We start from the raw sequence: 14,643 nt of genomic DNA, 5'->3' as shown, positions 1-14,643 counted from the left end.
CACTGGAGGGCAAACTGAGACAGGTTTAGTGAGATAAATGTGGCACCAGCAAGCATGCTCAAATGCTGACAAAGCATATTGTTGTATTTTATAACTTAATAGTACTAAATACCAGTTTACAACTCAAAAAGTGTTTAGTGTGGAGTACCCTTTAAATATACTTTAGTTACTTTCAAGCAAAAACCATTCCGATTTTGTACATGTCTTTGTCAACATGGAGAGGTTGACAGCAGCTGAACTTTTGGTGAAAATAGCCAATCAGCAGGCAGTCATGTGGTAGCATTGCTACAGTATATGCCCCTGTCTGTTGCTGCAACAACAACAACAACATTAGCAGTTCACAGGCTCAAATCAGCCATAGGGCACTAGGGCAGTAGCATGGCCATGTAGCTGTTATTGAATGCAGTGTACATTTCTATTGAAAGCATTTGTGCAGGAGGCTCAGAACTCTAACTCTAGGTGAAATGAAATAATAACTTCAGCTGTTAGTAAGGAACTTACCCTTTTTCCACGCAAGCCTGCCTCTTGTCAGCCCCTCATTCCGGCCAGTGAAGTTGGGTTCCTCAGATTTCTTTCCTCTCAAGATGGAGGCAGAAACTTTCCAACACAATTCCTCTGCCGGGACTTTTTGTTATTTGAGTCCTCCAAGATCCAGTTGTGCTTCTCTCTCCTGCTGACTGTTGCACGGGCTACTGGCATGACAGCAATGATAAACAACGAGCTGGAATGAGAGAGAGAGAGAGAGAGAGAGAGAGAGAGAGAGAGAGAGAGAGAGAGAGAGAGAGAGAGAGAGAGAGAGAGAGAGAGAGAGAGAGAGAGAGAGAGAGAGAGAAGAGAGAGAGAGAGAGAGAGAGAGAGAGAGAGAGAGAGAGAGAGAGAGAGAGAGAGAGAGAGAGAGAGAGAGAGAGAGAGAGAGAGAGAGAGAGAGAGAGAGAGAGAGAGAGAGAGACCAGTGAGTGTTCAAACACGCAGGTGCATGCTGACTCTCTCTGTATAAAAACAGAGAGAGGCACAGACAGCACGCCTCAAACAGAGGGGCACATTATGAAATGAACACAGCTCCTTTTCCACTGGCTCCCCTTGTGTGGGACTCCAACCTTACTCCACCTCCCCCCTCCTCCCGGCAGCTCCCCTCCCTCTCTCCCAAACAGCTACAAGACGGAGTAGAAGCTTACAAAGAAAGGACAACTCGGAGCGATTGCACTTTCTCCTGCTTGTTGCTGTCGGGGGGGGAACTCAAGGTGCAATGCAGAGTCTTTTCACGAGCTTTTCTCCTTGAGTGCATGATTCTCAGAGCACTTTGAAGAAAACGCTGTTAACTGTTGTGCATCTATACTCTGACTGTTTTGTATGTGGGCTTCTCGGCCGTATGGGCAGCAGTTAAATAACGTCTTTTTTTGACATGGTGAACCCATCTCAAGATGTCCAAATTATCTTTTTTTTAAGGTATTTAATAGTTGTGAGTGTGACCTTTCTAAAATCAGCAACCTGTAACCATATTCTTTGACATCTTATTGTCAATTCTTTCTCAAGCCTTTGTGCATTTGCTTACCAATATCTAATATATATGTCTAATAATAATAATATCTAATATCTCCACATCTCCACAGAGTTCAATGGGAAAGATCAGCAGGGATTTGGGGGGGGGGGGGGGTGATGCAGCAGAAGAATGATGACCTGAGGTTAGTTTCATAACTCAGGCCCTTGTTTATGTGTTCCCATTGAACCAAGCTTGTCCTCCCATACTCCCTCAAACTAATTTAGCGTCAAGCTTATTCAACGCTGAATCCTTACATAAGAACATACTGTACATAATAAAAAGGGGGAAAAAAGGAAATGAGGAATGCATATCTTGGGAGTTTCAGTGCTTTCCAATAAAATAGGCTCTGCTAAACAGGGGCATTATAATAAGCAAATGCATTGCTTTTAATTGGCCTCAAATGGTAACTTTTCAAAAACATATAGTAAGTCTATGCATTAGCAGATATATAGACATAACAATGTTGACAATGTTAAGGGAGCCCCAGCAGAACAGGCAAGAATGTGCATCACACTAATGTTGAAATGTCTGTTTCATAAAGAGAGAGAGGAGGAGGGCTCATGGATGCTTTTGGAAACGTCACTCAATGTCTCCCTTGGGCAAAAGCTAACCTCATTTAGCTCTTACTCTCACTTGCCTCTTTTCCAAAGGACTGTGTGCTGCTTACTGGGGACAAAGCAGCATCAACATTACAATATGATATCAAAAGATGCAATTACCGTATTTATTTGATACAAATAAAATGCCTGAATCCGCTATTATAAAACAAGAATGAGTCAGATTTAAAAAAGAAGAAGTGTGCCCTGGTTTTTATTTGGCCCTGCATTAGACCTGTATTAGATCTGGCTAATTCAGATGAGAGTTGAGTTTAGAGTTTGAGTTTAATCATTCTAACTTGCAATACACAGATTGAATTATGCAGAATATACATATGAAATAAAAGACAACAAAATACAAATTATACATGATTATACATAATTCAACCCATGTCCTTCCTAACATCAATGCAGTATCAATTATCAAAATTACAGAATATTAAAAAGCCTGACGCCGCAAGAGATGGTGGTGGAGTTTTTGGATATACACTGTTTGTGTCTATTAGCTCTGTTTCTGTTCTGTTTGTCCATTCTCCCCCTTCTGTATGGTAGAAAGGGCAGCATCTGTCTCTCCCCTGGAATGCTGCTATGATCCTACCTGTCTGATAGCTGTATTTGCTGCAGTGCACTGCACTCACACACTCCCTTACCTGTCTGACAGCCGTATTTGCTGCAGTGCACTGCACTCACACACACACTCCCTTACCTGTCTGACAGCTGTATTTGCTGCAGTGCACTGCACTCACACACTCCCCTTACTTGTCTGACAGCTGTATGTGCTGCAGTGCACTGCACTCACACACTCCCTTACTTGTCTGACAGCTGTATTTGCTGCAGTGCACTGCACTCACTCACTCCCTTGTCCTCCTTGCACTCTCAAGCCAATTTAGCCCATCTCGAGACTATGTGGTGGCCTCACTAACTCGTGACAGCTGTGTCAGAGCCTATTAGCAGTCAGGATGACTAGCCCTGTTGTTCAAAGGTAACAGGCTAAATCTGTGATGACAGAAAGTGCTCCAAGACCATATGAAAATATTGAGTCATCTTTAAATATGTTTTTATTATATTTGAATGTTATGAATGTAGTATTATTAGTGGTTATTAAATTTGGATAGGGCACAAGTGATTGTAACTCAGGGTATATGCAGAAATCTTGAAGTTAAATTCAATACCCTTTAAGACCTTTTCAATATAATGTAAGACCTCAACGCCACTTTCGTCACATCAGCAATAGGGGTGTAAATCACAAGTTTCATCACGATACGATATTATATCGATTGTTTGGACAACGATACAATATTTGCTGATATCACAAAGTCTTCCACGATATGATATCGACTCAATTCAGGGGTCTGTGATCGATAGGAGATGATATATGACCACTTAACACAGGGGTGCCCAATACGTCGATCGCGATCGACCGGTCGATCGCGAAGGTAGTGTGGTAGATCGCATGGCATTGAGGAAGGAAAAAAAAAAAAAAAAAAATCACTGTTTTTCCACTGTTTCCACTGTTTTTCCACTGTTTCCACTGTTTTTCCACTGTTCCACTGTTTTCCACTGTATACTCAGTGTATATATATATAAATAAATATGTTTGGTAGATCACTTTGACTTGGTCATTTTAAAAGTAGCTCCCAAGCTGAAAAAGTGTGGGCACCCCTGATTTAACACAATCAGCTACAAAATGTACCGGTAATACCTCATCAAATGGAGATTACGAATTTTTTATACTTTAAAGGACCTTCATTTTCCATAAATTGATTTATCAACTTTTAGTACTTTTCAAGACCCCACGGATACCCTGTTGTTACAGTAAAAAAAAAGTATAGTTCAGTTCAGTTCAGTTCAGTTCAGTTCAGTTCAGTTATGCTTTATTTATCCCCATGGGGAAATTCATCCTCTGCATTTGACCCATTCTCTACTAGGAACCTTCCTAGAACTAGGAGCAGTGGGCAGCTGCAGTGCAGCGCCTGGGGACCAACTCCAGTTATTTTGCCAGTGCCTTGGTCAGGGGCACTGACAGGAGTATTAACCCTAACATACATGTCTTTGATGGTGGGAGGAAACCGGAGCACCTGGAGAAAACCCACACAAACACAGGGAGAACATGCAAACTCCACACAGAAAGGACCTGGGACGGACCGGGCTATGAAACCCACGTCATTCTTGTTGTGTGAGGCAACAGCACTAACCACTGAGCCACCGTGCCGCCATCCACCGTGCCGCCGTATGTCAAACATTCAAATAATCTTCACAAATTCTAACACTAATCAGTTTTTAATATATACTCAAGTTCAAAGCTTTGAACTACATTCCTGTAGCTCAAGTACCATTTCAGAAAACATTGATGGGCATTATGTTGAAGCTCAACAGATGAGCATCTCTCTGTGTGTCCTGTATGGTCCTGGGTCAACATGATTTTCAACTGTCATTCTTCATAGAATATAGTTCCACTGTCAATATATGCTATTGCTGTCACTAATGGCGATACATATTTGCAGATGACTCACCGTGGTTGTGGAGCTTCAATAGAGCCCATCCATGGCTATACTTTGTCATATTGTTGTTTGGACATTTTGGTCGGTTGCCCACCACCACCGCCAGGGATTGAACTTTTGACAAATTTCGCAGATGTTTCAATGGCCAATATAAAATCATTTAATGACAAAGAATTATGAAAAGAAAATGCCAAAACAAGCATAGCTTACTAAAAAAGACATGCACATCCAAAAGCCCACTGGGATGGGTGCTGGATGAAAAATACCTTGTAAAGTTTCAAAGAAGGATCCACACATCTACATTATACTTCCGTTTACAAGCTTTGTCTTTTGCGTTGCGTGACCTTTTGAACCAAAGCTCTTCCCAAGACGCTTTCTGATAGAGAGTCACCATCTTAAAAACCATTAGAATAGATACAAACCATGGGACAGAAAACACCAGGTGAGGGCAGACCTTCCTCCTCCTTCACCCTCACATTTTCTAAGCTCGATCCCTTCTGGAAATGATCCATGTGGCCACTGCCAATAGTGCCACTTCACAGAGAAAAATCAACTCTTTTCACCACCCCCACACAGGGAGAAAATACAGGATTAAATGTGTTATCTCATGTTCTACTGCCAATGTTATTTACTGTACATGCTGGACTGGCATACATTGGCAAGACCACCAGACCTTTAAGAACCTGTCCTAATGAACACCGCAGCACTATAAGAAAAATCATGGAACATCTAGTCCTGTTGGTGTACATTTTTTTTAACTGCAAAACAAACACCTGTACTCTCAGATATATAGGGATCGAAGTCTTAAAACATTCACGCAGAGGGGGAGACATCAACTCTATGCTCCTCAAAGGTGAACTACATACACTAGGCACTCTAGACCTTTTATCTTTTTGGTGAACTAACATACTGGTACTGGTACTTTTTTTTTTACCTATAATATTATCTCTCTTTATGCTCTGTATATGTGTTGTATTGTCTCTGAGTGGTCTTTTATACATTTGGTGTTATATTTTCCCGAATCCCTATACCATTATAGATGTAGTCTTGTAAATAGACAGAGGCCAGACAGACAGAGCTAGTACTATAGGAGGGCTATTTATCCCCAGTCCTTTGTGGAGTATGAAGTGTTTGGTGTCCATGTGTATATTGTACCTGTACATATGCATGTGTTTAGCTTATTTTTGTGCTTCACATATGCTTACATACTTTGTATATACAGTGTGTCAATTTAAAATGTCAAATAATTCTTCAATACCTGATTGTGAACAACCTACACCTGGTGTTTTTCTGTCACGTGGTTTGTATTTATTCTGATGGTATTTAAGATGGTTACTCTCCCGTTTCTGATAGAAAGCACCTGAGGAAGAGCTTTGGCTGCAAACGTCACGCAACGCAAAATAAAAAAGGCTGTGAACAGAAGCTATCTCGGTGTGCGGATCCTTCTTTTCAACAGAACAAGCATAGCTGACAGATGTTTCTCAGGCATCTGCCAAGCCAAATGTCTACCTTTCCTGCTTTTTCAACATGCCTATTATGTGGTAGTGTGGTTCAATAAAGGGAAGATTACAAGGTAACAAACCACTGCTCTCTGAGTGCAGAGACGAATGCTCCCCAGGTACACATTCAAATTGTATTGGGCCCGACCCCACCTGACTGGATGTCTTGGATAATACTTTAAAGTCCACTAGCTGTGCATTGGACCATGGATACCCCATAGAGTGGCCTTTAGCCAGACAGTCTAGTGACTCATAGAATAATGGTTACTTTGTAACTTTGCGCTCTATACTATAGCTGTGCACACTGTCTCTTTCATTCGTTCAAGAACTCTGCAAGATACACTGTAAGGAAACGGTGCATGAGCCCAGCAGGAGGCCATGGCCCAAACTATATCAAACCTAGCTAGAAAGCGCTGAACCTACCCCACCAGATGGTGTGCTAACTCACACATAGTGAGACAGGACAGGTCCATCATGGGAACAGCGATTGAGGGAAATGATGAGTAAGTAGTAGTACGTTTTGCACACATTGTTTTCTGGTGTTCGGTCTGGAAAAAAAACTAGATGGCACTCAGTAGAGTGCATACCTCTGCCAACAGTACACTATGCAACTGTCAAGATACTGTATACCAGTTGCACACGTCGGAATTTCACAAAGTTAGTGATTTCTTCTATGCCCCATTACCAACTTCTTTCACATAAGCAAATGCAATTTCATAGCTGGACCTCAAATAGGACATGAAATATGCCTTCTCCAATTCTTGCCACTTTTAAGCATTTTCTCAATTTATCACACAAAAAATCCAACAAATCAACACCACATGGCCAATTAGCTCTATACTGTATGTGTTCAGTGGCCATTAGGGCCGCCTCCACCACTGTACCAAAGGCGTCCAATCAGTTGTTCCTTGCCTTATGACCAATCTTTCCACAAAGTTTCATGCAAGTCTATTGATAAGATAAGCTTTTGAGATATCCTTCTAAACAAATAAACAGACAAACGGATAGAATGGGGCAAAAATACAACCCCCATCCAAGTCCATTGGCAGAGGTAAGAGAAAACAGAGAGACCCATAAGAGAAAACATAGCATGCAGTGGAGCATAGTGTTGCAGTGGGTCCTAGGTTTTCTCTAAATATGATTGTCCCACACCTAAGAGATGATCTTCACAGAGGAAGTGCTGGGTTTGATATTCAGATGGTAGAATCAGGTGAAAATGGCTGTGCTTCTGGAATTAAACACCCAAGAGGTTTCCATTCCACATTGTGGGTTTGGCAGTGGTTTGCCTCGGCACTATAGAGAACAATGCCAGGTTGAGACCGACGACTGTGCCCACAGGAATCTACAGAGCCTCCAGTTCCCCCACTCTCTCACAGGAAGGCTGTCTTGCATGACAGATCCCCCTTCTTGAGGGACTCAATAGGGGTGCTCTGCAATGAGGTCCACCAGGTCCAACAAAGGGACAGCCTGCTGCTGCTGTGATCACACATCTTCCTTACTGTATTTATGTGCAGAGGTCTAAGCAAAGATCCTGTGGCTCAAATCTATTGAGATGAAACTGATCGGGTTTGATTGTTTGATTATAGTTATCCAACATATCTTTTATTTCCGACATAAATCCCCCCGTGCTTCACAGAGAGCTAGCAAACACATGTGACAAAATGACATTCAGTTTAGTTCCCACGTGTATGTTCAGGCATCAGTACCGTCCGAAAGGCATCGGCCAGAAAGGACCATTTCTGCTGATATGACAAGACGGTAAAATTATGCTTTAATTTTGCCCAAAATGCTCGATGCTTGACTTGAGATGATATTCTTATTTATTTGTTTTGCAACTTGCAAAATATATCAAATTTGCCCTGGTTGTGAGGGCTATTGTCAGGATTGTCTCAGGGAGAGCATCATCCAAGCCTGTTAAAGTAGGATAAATCTTACAGTTTTGTTTGAAAGAAAATGTTACATAAAAAAAAAAAAATAGGGCATGTTTTACATACCCTAAGTTGAAGTAGTAGTTAGTAGTAGACATAGTAGTAGTAGTTTTGACCAGTGAATGTGTAGATTTTGAAAAGCATTGTATTTATGTCTGCATCTGCCAGTGGGCCAACACCATAAGAGTAGGCATAATAATGTGTTAATTCAACTACAGGAAAGACTTTTGATCTTCTCTGAAATTAGGTGGGGGAAAATGTGCGCATATATCGGTATCGGCAAGAGTTGGACAATATCCACATATTGGACATAGGCAGAAAATCCAATATCGTGCATCCCTAAGTACAATGAATGCAACCCCTGCCTAAGAGATTAAAATGGTCATGGAGTGTGATGTAGGAGGGAGCATCTACTGTATTTGGTATGCCATGAGGGGATGCAGGGTGGCCTGCATGGCTTAAGACCAAGACCATCCCATATGCATTCCACAGGTTTCCTACTATAGTCAATGTGTGAGGTGTCCACCCCTGCAGAAATGGATTTGAGCAAGATACTAAACACCTACCTGGTCCAGGAAGGCTGCTCCTTGCTCACCTTGCCCTCTGACCCCTATGGATGCACAGGGAAAGAGTAAGCCCCCAAACGCTGTAACTTCGGCTCATTTTGAAGTGTAAAATGGCATAAATAGGCAATGCTTAAAAAAGTGGAACAGCTGAAATAGTGACATGTTTCAAATGCAGGCAGTACCGACATTGGTTTCAAATGCACTGTCATCATGTGTCAAGCTTCAAGTTAGTATGGTATGTGCAGATTTGCATGAGCTGCCATTCAAAATTCTTTAATGACATTATGATTGAGTGGAAGTATCAATTATCCAGGAAAAAGTAGCTATATGCATGATTTGTTTTATTTTACGAGGGGCGCATGAAAAAAGGTTTTTACAATATATAGTCTACTTTGGTTTCAATGGGCTGACTGGATCAGTCATTTGACTCGACTAGCAGGCTGTTGGGTAGGCCTATAGCCTATTTATTTGTCTAACAATACAATATTTCCAGGTTGGGGTCCTTTGGGCAAAATCTCATCAATTGTGAGTCTGTGCAATAATGTTCATCTGTTTGGAGTCCTTGACAATGAAAAAGTTTGTAAACTGCTATTAAAAGAGTGTCTGCAAGGGAGTACAGCTTGGAATATTGTGCATCATATAGCACCATCTAGTGTCTGTTCCTCTGTTGCTCTGTGCGTGTGAGTTTGAGTGTGTGTGTGATCACAAACTTCAGAAGCACATCTCAAGAGCCCTGATGGCAATACAGATAGGGTAAAGTATTTATTTTCAAATATAATTTCTTTCCTAAGCAGCACATTAGTCCCACAATTCCTTGACAATATAATCAGACACTAATTGCAACAAAATGTTCTAAAAATACTTTTGCAAGTTTAAACAATAATTTAAATACATACAAATGTCTTCACAAGATTTTTGTCCCATGTAGTTTGCTTTTACCATATTTGCCCCATTTGCATGCAAAGCACTTGTGAACAGTTACACAAATCCTAATGGTGCAGAGGAGGTTGTTGTTTACTATAACTTTTCCTTTTAACACGATCAAAAGAAGCTACAATGATGCAAGAAGGCTGTCATTTGTGAGGCATTTTTATTTAGCTGGAAATATATCCAAACCACTAGGAATGGGTAAGTGGAAACCCCTATAACTTACGAATCAGGGAAATTGATTTGTCATCAATTAAAATAACTTACCAAATGTAATTGCTGACATTCAGCCTTCAGCTGGAGTCGACAACATCAATATTTTTCAATCGATTATAGTGATGCCTCATACATACACACACCAAACTATCATACATTTCAGAATATTTATTACGTTTCTGTCATGTTTTTGAAGATAATCAAGCACGGAGAGGCCAAAGTATAGATTACATGCGCTGGTAGGCAGAGAGGGCACATTCAGTAGCTCCCACTCCTTTCCATCCTGTTTCACTGTGTTTGAATGTTTCCACTTGCTACAAAAAGTTGTATTTCTGGCATGTTGGAAGCACAAGTTATGAACGGCATAATATGGATGTTAAAACTGAAATTCACCAAACACGTCCTTTGATAAAGATAGGACGGTGCATGTGATAGGGGCCTACTGTATATGGCAAGCATGCCATTGTAAGCAGTAAGCACATGATGTGAGCTTTATAATCACATTCAATTAATCATAAGAACCTGTTTTAAAAATATAAGGAATTAGTATAGCTGTGTGAGCTATGTTCAATCCCACATGAGCATGTTTAAGCTTTAAGGCTCCCAGGGGTCAACAGCTGTATGGGAATGTTCAGAAGATTAAGTTTTGACAATCACAGCAACATTTAAATTACAGAGATAAAAACATCAAAAGCGTCAACTTTCAGCTAAGAAAAGTGTAATTCCCCCCCCTGTGCGAGGGCTAATAACTTAACTGGCTTTAGTTTGAAGACATTTGCTGAATTTGTACAGCTGGTAGCTTCAGTCAAGCAACTTGATTGGTGACACATGTCACTTTTACTGACATTAAGCTACAGCTGCATGCTTTGCCAAAAACGCAATTAGCGTAGTTGCTATGCTACTTTAAATAAAAGTTTTCAGAAAGTATTGACCAAGGATGCGTCCATTGCTGACCGTATTGTTGCACTTTGGTGATGCTGATGGTAGGCTCAGCTCCACAGCTAGGCCTATCACAGCTTTAATCACAGTAAACACCGCCCTCATTGGGGATGACTGCTAGCTTAAATCACAATAAATTATTCGGACATAAAATCACCATCTACTCCCTACCATGACTTGCTACTACGTCTGTTTTTTTACACCGCCAAGCCCGCCATATCGCCATACCAAAAGTTTCTCAGAAAAATGATATTTTAAAAATATTATAGTCTTCTTTGGTGGGTGTGACCCCGTACATCGCTGACACGAGTAAAGTCTGAAACTCCCATATCTGCTAACGTTATCTAGCGTTAGCTTTAAACGTTATGTTTAAACCCGCAGTGCTGCCATATTCTGATGCATTTCGACAATTCACTTAACGATGAGGCAGTGAATTATCCAATTCCTTCATTTTCAAGTGAAAAAGTTTTCACTCAGGACAGGAAAGATAATTTAAATGTATAAACTGTTGCTACTCACTTCTCTCTTTACTAGTGGGCAAACGATGTCGAGCGATGAAATGCACACACCCCTCCGCTCGATGTCCAGCCCAGGGTTGCCAGATAGATTGACAGTTCAATCACAATTTAAAACCAGCCACGCCCCCGCCCCCCCCCCCCCCCCCAAAAAAAACAAAAAACAAAACACAGCCCAGCCCAAATCAAATCATAACCTTCCCAGAAATCTGTGTAAACCGTAAAACCATTACATACACAATAGAAAACACATCATAAGCATACAAAGCTTCATAGACCCTTTTCACAGGAACCCTTTTGAGGTGGTAAAGCAGGAAGTAAAGCAGGTGCAACCAATAGGGCGAATCAGCGTGACATCACTTGCCACCCAGAAATGCAGAACCCTGCGGCAGTTAACTGTATGAGTTGTGCCAACCAAACGTTAATATCTCAAAAACTATATACCTAGCAGCTAGCGTTAGATCACATCGCTTATATCGAGTGAGAGCAGAATGTGTTCAAGAGTTTGATGTATAATATATGCATGTCGTGTTAAAGTTGTGTGAACTGTCGCAGGTTTTAAAATGTAAACAGAGTCAGACATTCAAGCCTCCCAAAGCTCAGGCTCTGCCGTTGCCACCCAGTGACGCGGTTTGTTTACCAAAAATGCTGCTCGGCTGATGCCTCGTATACCATTAATGATGGTTCCATTCCATTTAGGTGTTCCAGTGCCAGGGCCTTCATTATTGTTATTGGTTACACCTCCTTTACCACCTCAAAACAGTTGGTGTGAAAAGGGCCTATATCTGCATCAAATAGCCAAAGATAAAACGTTAAATGGGCTATAGACTGGTTGCAACCCACAAAGGGGGCAGTCAGACAACAAAATACACATGCACCTCTGGCATCAGGCCAGCACTATAGGCCATTACAACCAACAGTATAATGACAGGCATTTTATTAATTGGTAGCTGTGTAAGTGTGTACTTTGGTCATTGATTATAAATGGCAGGAATAGGAATATTCTCTCACTATTAATGTTTGTTTTGGGAGTTAATTGATAGTCAAAAATGGCGGGGCGCATCAACAGAACAGTGACATCACTAAAAGTCACATAGCCTGAAACAATAACATTAAGGAGATTTCCCACTTAATGGTGTACATTACAATACCTGCTTGTTTAGTTCAGTTAGGAAGAAGAAAAGAAAGACAACCCTCATTGCACTTGTTTTAAATGTAAAGAAAGAGACGTTATTCTGATCCTGACCTGCTTACAACAAAGAAATGAAGGGATCTCTACTCATATGCTACAGAACAGATGGCACAGACTGACATATACTGTATATCACTCCTCATCACAGACTGACATATACTGTATATCACTCCTCATCACAGACTGACATATACTATATATCACTCATCACAGACTGATATATACTGTATATCACTCCTCATCACAGACTGATATATACTATATATCACTCCTCATCACAGACTGATATATACTATATATCACTCCTCATCACAGACTGATATATACTATATATCACTCCTCATCACAGACTGATATATACTATATATCACTCCTCATCACAGACTGATATATACTATATATTAGGGCTGTGCCGATTCACTTATCTCCCGATTCGATACTATCACGATACTTTGGTGCCGATTCGATATATATTGCGATTCACGATTATTGCGATTCTACGATTATTGCGATTCGATATTATGATTTATTGCGATTTTTGTTTATTTTTTTCTTTTATTTTTTCAGTTTGTTTGCTTTTTTACACTAGATTAGAACATGGGAAAAGTTGAATCATACACTAGAGACTGTATATTATATATCATGAGTAGGGCTGGGCGATATAGTTAAAAACAGGGGCGGACTGGGATCATAATTCAGGCCGGGCATTAGATACCAAGCAGGCCAGGCCGATATGGGCCAACGCGCGTGAAATTTGGGCCGTTTGAAGCCAGATTTGGGTCCAATTTTACAATGAGATGCACCCACTTTAACCCTGAAGTGTAATTATTACTTCAGACTAACTAATAAAGTAATAAAACCACTAGTAAACCAGTAGGCGGCGCCTGGCCTGCTGTTCAGTGAGTGGCCTGACTGCAAGCACCCAAAAAAAATTTTTTTTTTTTTTTTTTTTTTTTTTAATTTGCGATTATCGATTCTGGAATAAAAGATCGATCCAAAAAATCGTGACATTAAAAATCGCGATACTTAGGTGAATCGATTTTTCCCCCCACCCCTACTATATATCACTCCTCATCACAGACTGATATATACTATATATCACTCCTCATCACAGACTGCCATATACTATATATCACTCCTCATCACAGACTGCCATATACTATATATCACTCCTCATCACAGACTGCCATATACTATATATCACTCCTCATCACAGACTGACATATACTATATATCACTCCTCATCACAGACTGATATATACTATATATCACTCCTCATCACAGACTGATATATACTATATATCACTCCTCATCACAGACTGATATATACTATATAACACTCCTCATCACAGACTGATATATACTAGATAACACTCCTCATCACAGACTGACACATACTGTATATCACTCATCACAGACTGATATATACTATATATCACTCCTCATCACAGACTGACATATACTATATATCACTCCTCATCACAGACTGATATATACTATATAACACTCCTCATCACAGACTGATATATACTATATAACACTCCTCATCACAGACTGATATATACTATATATCACTCCTCATCACAGACTGATATATACTATATAACACTCCTCATCACAGACTGATATATACTATATATCACTCCTCATCACAGACTGATATATACTATATATCACTCCTCATCACAGACTGACATATACAATATATCACTCCTCATCACAGACTGATATATACTATATAACACTCCTCATCACAGACTGATATATACTATATATCACTCCTCATCACAGACTGATATATACTATATAACACTCCTCATCACAGACTGATATATACTATATAACACTCCTCATCACAGACTGATATATACTATATATCACTCCTCATCACAGACTGATATATACTGTATATCACTCCTCATCACAGACTGATATATACTGTATATCACTCATCACAGACTGATATATACTATATATCACTCCTCATCATAGACTGATATATACTATATATCACTCCTCATCACAGACTGACATATACTGTATATCACTCCTCATCATGACTTCATTCTTTTAACACACCCTATCTGCAACATCAAAGTCATACAAAAAATAACTGCATGAAACACTCAAATCATGGAACCAAAAAAGCAATGCACCATATGTGAAGAGCAACGTGGTCATGCTTACAGAGACGACAGGATCTAAGGTCATGATAAACAAGCAA

General features: G+C 40.3%; 1 protein-coding gene across 1 annotated transcript in view; it reads right to left on the bottom strand.

Moving 5' to 3' along the window:
• Positions 1-14,364: 14,364 nt before the first annotated feature.
• The window catches only part of ubash3ba (ubiquitin associated and SH3 domain containing Ba), a gene marked incomplete at its 5' end in the record, with an annotated part of 35,877 nt that continues 35,598 nt past the window's right edge, over positions 14,365-14,643 (bottom strand). The window contains one exon of the mRNA XM_083634263.1: positions 14,365-14,643. This exon is cut by the window's right edge and continues 959 nt beyond it.

The sequence above is a fragment of the Poromitra crassiceps genome (genome assembly GCF_964638095.1).
Source record: "Poromitra crassiceps genome assembly, chromosome: 1".
NCBI lineage: Eukaryota > Metazoa > Chordata > Actinopteri > Beryciformes > Melamphaidae > Poromitra > Poromitra crassiceps.
This window is presented reverse-complemented; position numbering and strand designations above follow the sequence as displayed.